The sequence below is a fragment of the Haliotis rufescens genome, unplaced genomic scaffold (assembly GCF_023055435.1).
Source record: "Haliotis rufescens isolate VD_foot unplaced genomic scaffold, xgHalRufe1.0.p SCAF_43, whole genome shotgun sequence".
NCBI lineage: Eukaryota > Metazoa > Mollusca > Gastropoda > Lepetellida > Haliotidae > Haliotis > Haliotis rufescens.
Window position 1 is genome coordinate 2510312 of NW_025964146.1, and position 10411 is coordinate 2520722.

The 10411-nt window shown below is 41.0% G+C and overlaps 1 long non-coding RNA gene across 1 annotated transcript; it reads right to left on the bottom strand.

The window, feature by feature from the left end:
• Positions 1-7407: 7407 nt before the first annotated feature.
• Positions 7408-9827, bottom strand: LOC124151143. Its single transcript, XR_006863333.2, has 3 exons — positions 9701-9827; positions 8677-8805; positions 7408-7557 (listed from the first exon to the last, which is right to left on the bottom strand). It is a non-coding gene; the product is annotated as an uncharacterized LOC124151143 (long non-coding RNA).
• Between the last annotated feature and the right edge of the window lie 584 nt (positions 9828-10411).

Consider the following 10411-nt stretch of genomic DNA (forward strand, 5'->3'; position numbering starts at 1 on the left):
AAGTATGATTGCCAACTGGTGCGGTACGGACTGTCACTGCTATTGACGTGGACGATCCGATTGGAAGGATACCAGTTTTGAAGACGTTTTTCGTTGATGTTCTGCATCTAAATAAATCATTGTTGTTTGCCCGAAACTATGAAAAAGACGACTCTGATATATCCATGCACGTTCAAACAATCAAAGTAAAATGTGTTGCTGCATCAGTCGCATACAAGCGAGAGACAGTACTTGCTGTAACGTCGCTTGGCGCCGGGCCTCTTGCTACTGCCATATAGACCTAATTTATATACGTGTATTGAAAAGCTGACGTAACTTGATGGTTGGCAATTCTCGATGTACGAGACAACTTATTGGCATTGGCCATCTGGGTCTGACGATATACGCTGTTATTATTTTCTATTTTGAAATTTCAGCATTCGGAATTGTATACAATCATACACGGGGATCGATAACATAAAGCTGCTATGCTATATATTCACTAACCTTCCCCGCAGTTTCACAAATATGTTCTAGCAAAAGTATGAAAAGATATACAGTAGAACAAGGGACCAGAGAAATCAGTTCGTTATATCCGTTGTTTGTTATACTCGTTTTCGCTCGGAAACGTCCGCCATCTTGGGTAAGACAAAACATAGATTTTCCAATGACAGACATAATATTTTACAGACAATATTACATGTACAGGTAAGATTAACACAATGCAAATTTAACAAGGTTGATCCGTCACCGCTGACTGTATTGATTCGCCGCCATTGTGTTTATTCGCCGCTGATTGCGTACAGCCAATTGTCAGTGACACTTGACACTGAGTGAGATTTCTCAGTTCGCTATACACGTCACTAATTAGTGATAGATGGGCTTGTCGGTGATCAGATATCAGTTCGCTGTATCCGTTCGTTCGCTAAAATAGGACTAAAAGGCCAAATAATAAACTTCATCCAAGATTTCCTAAACAATCGCAAAATTACCGTGGGTATAGACCATACGCTATCGGACCAGTGTCCCCTAGAAAATGGCACTCCCCAGGGCAGCATTCTCAGCCCAACCCTCTTCAATATAATGATAAATGATCTATTCGAGGGCTTATCCCCTAAACTAAACACTTCAAAATTCGCGGATGATGGAGCCCTATGGATCCGCACTAAAAGCATTAAAATGGCAGAAAACTTAATCCAAAAATCTCTAAATAAAATACAACAATGGGCAGACAAATGGGGCTTCTCCCTTAACTCAGATAAAACAACAGGAATAGTATTCAAACATAAAAACATGAAACCTGCCTACCCAATCCTCCAGCTAAACAACCAAACAATCAAATTCCAAAAACAAACCAAATTCTTAGGACTTATTTTCGATCAACACCTCACCTGGGAGGCTCACGTCCAAAACCTAAAAACTAGATGCAGCAAAGACCTTAACACATTAAGATGTCTCACCGGCTCTAACTGGGGAGCCTCCAAAGATACCCTCCTCTCACTATATACAACACTAATTAGATCAAAACTAGACTACGGCTGCGCCATATACAATACCCTAAACAACTCTCTATCTAAAAAACTTGACTCAATACAATACCAAGCCCTTAAACTAATTACACGCACCCAACATGGCACCTCCTACACCTCACTTCAGGCCCTAACAGGAGAAATGCCACTAAATCTACGCAGGGAACATCTAAGCCTTAATTTCTGGGCCGCGTCCCAAACAAACCCTCTCATCGAAAACCTAATTAACCAAAACATTAGCCCAAGAAACCAAGCTCTAGCTCGCAAACACCCCTTACTCACCCCAATATCCCAAAGAATAACTAACTACCTCAATGAACACCAAACTCAAAATCTTAAACAAAACTGCAAAAAATCAAATATCTTCACCCCTAAACTCAAAATACCCCAAATAGACACAACGCTAACTAACCAAATAAATAAACAAACCGACCCAAACATAGCTAAAACCACCACACTTTCTTACATACACGAAAATTGGCCAAATTGGTGTCACATATACACTGACGGATCTTCAGACCCGATCTCCAACCACACAGGTTTCGGAGTCCATACCACACAACCAGTTATATCCACACAATCTTACCGACTCCCTAACAACCAATCTATATTCACGGCTGAACTTATGGGCATGGCCTCAGCCCTGCATAACCAACAATCAAAAAACAACAAAAAAATCCTAATTCTCACTGACTCGCTTAGTGGGCTACAAGCCCTCCAAAACAAAAATACCAAAAAACGACCTAAATTAATAAACCAAATACTTAAAAGCTCCAACGACCTAACAAAAGCAGGCAAACAAATAACCTTCTTGTGGATCCCCGCCCACGTAGGAATTTACGGCAACGAAAACGCCGATAAAGCAGCTAAATTATCTCTCAAAATACCAGAAATAAGCCTAAACCTACCCATCTCAAAATCAGAAATTAAAAGTGTAAACAAACAAAAAATAACCAAAAAATGGCATAATCAATATCAAAACTCAAATAGCCAAATCAAAAAAGTGCTCAGAAAACCACTAGCCAAACCTAAAATCCTACACCCCTCTAAAAAAATTGACAGATTAATTACAAAACTCCAAACAGGACACACGAACCTAAATAACCACCTAAAACAACTTAAAAGACACACCACGGGCAACTGCCCCCACTGCAAACAACCCGAAACCACAGAACACGCACTCATCCACTGCACCCACTACCAAACACACAGAACCACACTACAAACCAACCTCAATCTAAATAAGGTTCCTACTCTAGATGATATACTAAACCCTCAAAATAAACTAGAAAACTTCAAGGCCCTAGGCGTATTCCTAATCAAAACAGGCCTAATTAAGCGCATCTAAAAACTAATTAATCTACCAATCCAAAATCCAATAAACATACAAACACCCACCTCACCCGGCTCCCTTAGTTCCCTCCTCCACCCACCTCGGCATTTATTCCAAATTTTAGAATTTCAAAAAAATCGATATAAGCAACCCCTAAAAGCCCCCTCTTGGGTTGCACACACCACTTTCACCCTTCTCGGAATACACTAAATGGCCTGGCCAGGCCCGTGTGCGAAATACGCTGCAGTCGGAAAGCGCACGTTAAATCTTCTATATCAGTCAGTCAGTCAGTTCGTTCGCTGTAGAGAGTTCGTTACGTACATACATTTTATATGATATTATATAGGAGATCAATCGGGGATTTTATGCTTCCTTCATATTATAAGCACTAACAAAGTAAAATGCTACACAAGAAACAAATGTTAATGAAAATACAAAAGATACATTTACGATGTCAACCATCATGTACATTTGTGTATAGTATTGTAAGCAGTGTACCTTTTTTTCTATAGATGTCTTTTATATCTTTCTAGACCCGGGCTCGATTCCCCACATGGGAACAATGTGTGCAGCCCATTTCTGGTGTCCCCTGCCGAGATATTGCTGGAATATTGCTAAAAGCGGCGTAAAATCATACTCACTCACTTATTATATTTTTCTACTGTAACTCTTCTCAATATTGCAAAATGATCAGGCGAACTTTTTTGTATCCTCCATTGAACAAACCTTTATGATTGATAACTAGAAACGAAGGCCTAAATAATTTATTTAAGTTTTAGTACAAACAAAATGTTCACATAAATGTTATCTAGAAATAGTTGACTTCAAAACGTAGGCACTAAGATGTTCGTGTTAACTTGCATTTAACGCACAACGTTTCTGTAGTAATATGTCTTCGTCAAATGGTCCTCTGTGATAATGCTTCCAAGAAGCTAAGACTTCAGCTTCCCAATTGCCACTTGTAATTAAAACCCTCGCTAATGCACTGAGCACTCTTTGTCCACGTTAACGATCTCTGACTTTGTTTTAATACTCCACAGTGATACCGAGCGCCTGCAGAGATGAAGTTAGTAATATGTCCTTGTATTTCCACTGTGTTTCAGAAGGTGTGGTTGAGCATTGATGCCTGTATGGTCATGAAATGAAATAAAATGACAAACATTTAAAATTGTACAATTTCCTCGTAATTTCTGTACCTGGAAATTTAAGGGAAATGTGTCATTTCTAACATTTGAAATAAGGTTTGAAATTGTAAACTGTCCAAATTATTCCAACTAGTATGCACCATCTTCCCGAGGCAAGAGAGTTAACTGACTTTAAAAGTCCAGTTTCCACCCTTGCCGAACAAGGCTGGAATTACTGGGTTCGATCGTAGCGCCACCACTGGCTATTACCAGTTATGTCCCGTCTAAGCCTCGCCTATGGACCAATCAGATTCCACCTCTCGTATCACTTGCGTTTGCTTCACACAAAATGGTGGCGCCCAGTCAGGACGATCTGATGGATAATCAAGATCTATATTGTGATAAAACGGGTCTTACATCGCGAAATGCATCAAATCACGTGAGCACATTGATTAAAAACATGAAAAGATTTGGAAAATATCTATTGACAACGAGTTGGCGGTGCACATGCTTTGCAAATCCTGCAATCGACCGAAATCTGCACGACAGTTAACGAACCGGATTTCTATTTCGGTGCGCGATTTTGATTGGACTATGCATAGACTCGTTAGTCCAGCCCAAATATAACTCCATAATACCAGCCTAGTTCGGCAAGGGTGGAAACTGGACTTTATAGTCAGTTAACTCTCTTGCCTCGGGAAGATGGTATGAACATACATGTAAATGTCATTAATGTGGTTTTGTATCGCTACCCCCGACATCAATGACATAACACACCTGCCAGGATAGTTGACGAGTATGATCACTGATGTAAATGAGTGCGTTTCTTCAACACTTGAAAACATTGACAAACTAGGTATACATGTACAGCCAAGTCCCGTTAATCCGACATGGAAGGTTGCATATGATTAAGTCGGATCAACGAAATTAAGTGGCATCAACGTTTGTGATCGAAAATCGACAACTACATGATAAATAACGATACAAAGACGTTGTAATGAAAAAGGAAAAAGAAATATTCATATTGTTATGTTACATTGTTAGCGGAATGTGTTATCTGATCATGCAACCTCTAAAGCTTAACACAAAACGTCTGTTACGGGTTGTATGACTTGTATACTTTTAAAAGCATTATCTGGAATGGAAGTCGCCATAAATATAACCAAATAATTTGGAATAAAGTAAACTACGTTTAAGCCGAACACACGGATATAACTAAGTTAGTTTTTGGTCCCGATCATTTGCTGTATATATTCTAATGACGAACTACGGTTATAACGAACTCAAATATCTTGTCCCTATGAGTTCGTTACAACTGTAGTTTACGGTACATGGACATGAGTGGACCTACATTAATACCAACTCTATTCCAAACCTGAGGAAATCGGCTTCTTGTGTCGTGTGGTATCATCTCCATTTGACAGTGATTCATAAAGACATGTCGGGCACGGTGGCCAAGTCGTCTGTGTGCAGAGTTGCGTCCCTTGGGCATGCCACAAACCTATGATTGTGGGTTCGAATCCCGTTTCGCCCCGATTAGGTTTCTAGGTTTGTCAGCACCATACCCGTGCTCGTGGGTGTCACCGATGTGGGAAACGTCTGAGACCTGCATCCCTTCGCGCTTTCCTCCCACATTAAGCTGACACGCGATATAACTGGAATACTGTTAAAAGCGGCGTTAAACCCAATTCACTCACTCACACATAAAGACATGCTCATGACAGAGTCGGAATCGTACAGTCGACCCTGCTTTCGACTGGGATTTCTCATGACTATGGAAAGGATTTTGTCGCTTTTGTTTCCATGTGTATAACGTGGTATAAGCGAGGTGTCCGGATAAATGAGGTTTTCCTGCCCCAGTTTCTGAAGCTGTAATGTTCGACATATCTACCTGGTTTCCTTGAACAAACATCCACTGCACAGTGTGGCCACACAAGATCCCACACCAACACGAGGTCCGCACCAGTACGCTGTCGGTTACACTGTATTTAAACAAGGGATACACTTACCTTCTGACGGGCGATGCGTACCTCACAAGCAAACAAGATCCTGCTGACGTTTTGTAAGTAGACTGGGCTTCATAAATTAAGTCAACATTGGGAACTAAAAGTGGACGCTTCTTTGTAACGAAATTACGATCTTATTACAACTGGTTTCGCCTCTTGTCACTTGGACGCTGAGTGGTTACAGCCGGCTGCAATCGCTTCGTAGACCCGGGTTCGACCCGTTCTCAGTGAAACGACTGGGGTAACTGCAATTTCACTCACTCGGTTGTGATCCCAAGCCTGTCTTCCCCGAACCCCTGATGGGATATATTGTAGCAACGCGAACTCTAGTAATAGGACTGTACGCAACTGTACGCTTTCTCTGTGACGTTGAAGGTGGTTCTTGGGTATAATGCTGTTGTTGGCGTTGATGCAACTGAAATATTATATAAAGCGGCGTTAAAGTTCAACTCATTATTGCAGGTATTGTTATTGTAATGCGTGCACTGTATGTTGAGACTCGTGTTGATTCTGGGTTAGAATTCTGGGTCTCCAACAAACCATGCTGGTCAAAGAGATGACTAAATGGACCGTGTAGTAACTAGATTGATAGGAATCACTCCATTATCTACGGGCGTCATATAGCTTAAATATTGGCCAGTGCGGCGATAAACAACACACATGCGCAAGTGCGGCGATAAACAACACACATTCGCACGCACACACATACACACACACGGGCGCCCACCAAATACAGACACAAACGCACACACATACTCACGCACACACACCCATACCAACACAGACAGACACACACACGCACGTACGCACACATGCCCGCACACACAGACACACATACAGACACGTGCGCACACACGCACGCACGCACACATATATGTCCACACGTCTCATGAAGTATATCACCACTATTGCTGTACATGAGTGAAATCCTCAAACAATTATACCAGTGCATAATGTCTGTGTCTGGTCAGTCACAAGTATTGCAAGTAAATATATTATAGCGGCGTGACCATACAAATTAATGGTAAATATCAGCAGCAATGGTCGACGCCATCCGTTTACGATGCCACACAGTCCTCGTCCATTTCCATTTTCTATTTTGAATTTTATCTTATATTCCCGTGTTTCTTCAGCTGAACACTTGACTTGCCTTTGCATGTGTTTGTCACGGGAGCATCGGTGGGTCAGGATGCGCTCCAATTTTTTGGCGAATACCTTGTACCCCCACAGTTAGTATTTGATAGTGTTTCATAAACACATGTTTCTGATATAGTCGAATCGTACAATGGACTCTGCTTTTAACTGAATTCTAATGATAATGGCATTTTTTCTGACGGAAACCTGATATTCATATTTCCGTAATGTTCTGCCATGTACGAAATATAAGACTGTATTTGCTTTGCATATGCAAATTTGAATGAATAATTGCAACTGTAAGTTTTTAAATCGTGTTTATTCCGTTGTCAAACAGACAATGTGTTCAACTAAAGGGAACTAACTCTTGTTTTTCCTTGTATTTGGGCTCGTACCGTTGCCTTCACAGGTTTAGTATCTAATTTTCCCAGCAAGTAGGGGAATAAGGTTAGCTGAAAATAAAAGAAACGATGTTATTAAATTGGAACTGGAATTCAGGACACGTGTGATACAGATACAATAAATCTCGCGGAGTTTTAACCCCCAACACAGAGTTAGTATTGGCGATCAAGACGTTAATGATTGAGATTTTATTCCACTTTTATCAATATTTGAGGAAGTTCACGGCCCCGACATTTAACAGAAGGGAATAAAATATGGTACCCATTTTGGGAATCGAACCTTTAGTCGCTAAGGCACACGATTATTTCTCTACAACTGAAACAAGGTGAAATGGGGTTTAACGTCACATTCAAGATGGTTGCATTTATACAATGGCGTGCAAGCGAGCGCGTGTGATAAAAACTGAAATCGCAATAATGGGAATCGGAGTAAGGTTTCTGATATCAATGATAATAACTTGATATTCAGATGACGATTTGTATGCATCTTGTAGCTTTCATAACTTTATCAACTGTAATTCAAACGAAAGACCATTTGGAGGCTGTTTTCAAATTGGTGTGATCTGCGGTTCAAAATAATTTTGGCAGTGGAACTGAAGGGCGGGTAAGGCAAAATTTGGTTGTCAGCAAAGTTCTACCTGTATGACGGCGTTCTGAAAATAATCGAGTCTGGACCAGACAGTCAAGTGATTGACATCAACAGCATCGATCGACGCAATTGGGATGCGATTACATGCCTCATCCAAGTCAGCGAGGCTGACCACCCAATTCCGTAAGTCGCCTTTTATGACAAGCATGGATTGCGGAAGACCTATTCTACCCCGGATCTTCACGGGTAGCCGCAGAAATATATATCATATAGGGTAGAATATGTTGGTCAAAGGTTGATAACACTTTCCTCTACACAGTCGTACCAAATGAAAACAATGACATTAAGAAATATGAAGGTTTATCCGGCCCGTATTATAAAATATATCACGAATGCTATTAATTTTTGTCGTGTCGGGTTGCATCAAAAAGTGAAATGGAATAGAAAATAACTTATAAAATGCGGAACCGGAACCGACTGTTTGCTAAAAAGAGAAACCAATGTTTTAAAATCTTTTATTATGAATTACGCGGCCTACATGTGACCATTACGTCGTAAAGGAATGTAAGAGTGAAGCGTACCTTTGATCTCCTGCTCTGTCAGACATTCACACGTTAAACAGTTGTTGGCATCACGCTTGTAGCCCCGCGGACAGGGCACCAGACAGCGGAGTGGTTGACACTTGGTATCCTGGGCCTCGGCCACGTGACCTGTACAAGGAATCACTGGATAAATGGACATATCGGCGAGTGCATAAAAGAAAAACGCAATAAACCCCCCGATCAAAACACCAAAAATAACCAACCAAACAAATAAACAGCAAAGCTACCCGTATTACATCAAAACTCAATGATGATGTATATCGCTAGATAAAAGGATATTTCTTGAAAACCGCACTTTGCATTTTTTGTCATTACTGTAAGTAATACACCTTAACGTCGGAATGGTGTGTTTTCACTTTATAGTGAGTGAGTGAGTGAGTGAGTGAGTGAGTGAGTGAGTGAGTGTGTGAGTGAGTGAGGTTTTAAGCCGCTATTCTAGCAATATCACGACCGGGGACACCACAAATGGGCTACCCATGTCGGAATTCGAACCCCGGTCTTCGGCGGGACGAGCGAACGCTTTAACCACTAGGCTACCCGACCGCCCCTTTCACTTTATAGGTATCAGCCACACGCAGCTGTCTTCGTTAATTAATCATCGCGATATTTCGTGATTCTGTTTCATGTGGCTAGGACTATAATATAAACCCACTATTAGATTTTTTGTTTTGAGATGTTTTGTGTAAGTTGTTTTTACCATCTTATGAACCAGGTCTTGCTTTGTCGATGTAACGGTGAAAATATTGACCAGTAGCTCGAGAGATCACTTTTACTAATTTAAACATGTACATCCGCTCATAAGGTGAGTTAGTATGGTTTTATGTCAATATTCCAGCAACATCACGGCGGGGGACACCAACAATGGGCTTCACATACGTGAGAATCGAACACGGGTGACGAGTGAGCACTATCCACTTGGCTACTCTACCGCTCCACGATGGTAAAGGCTACATTTTCCATCAGAAATCTATGACAAAAACGAAACAGTTTGAATGATACTCACCACACACAAGAACGGCGACGACAGCGAAAATGACAGCAACTCCCTTCATGATTGACAACTATAGACACGATATCGACAAGCAATCGAGAAGATATGGACAAGTGGCTGTAGTTGATTGTTTGTTTGAACATATTTATACACCCGGTCCTTCTAATTAGCGTAGAAAGATGGAGAATGATATGGAAATAAAACGGGTGTCGCCCGAGGGTTCATTTGTTTCAGCAGCTGCCTTTGAGAGATTATTACAGTGTGACGACATACACCACGCAGTACATCTTGATTGGTGTGATGGGAACGGGGAAACGCGATGGATATCACGTCAGTGATGTAATATTACTGTTATGTGGGAAGCTACGCCAGCGGAGAAACGTGTTTATTTTTGTATTCAGATGAGATTGAGAGATATATGAGGATCGACCCGACCTATGTCTGATTGAGATTAACCACTTCCGATTGGTAACATTGCCTTGGTGTTGAAGGACCAGAAAATTATTTGATGATGATGATGATGATGATGATGATGATGATGATGATGATGATGATGATGTTAACGACCGCTCCCGGAGGTGCCGATTTGCAAATGAATGCCCAAATTATTCCCGTGACGGGAGTGATGATTTGAAAGGGAAGTAATGATTACACGAGTAATGGGGTATTTGGGAATAGGGGCCTGAAATTATATGACGGCATTGATGTGAAAGTGAGATATTT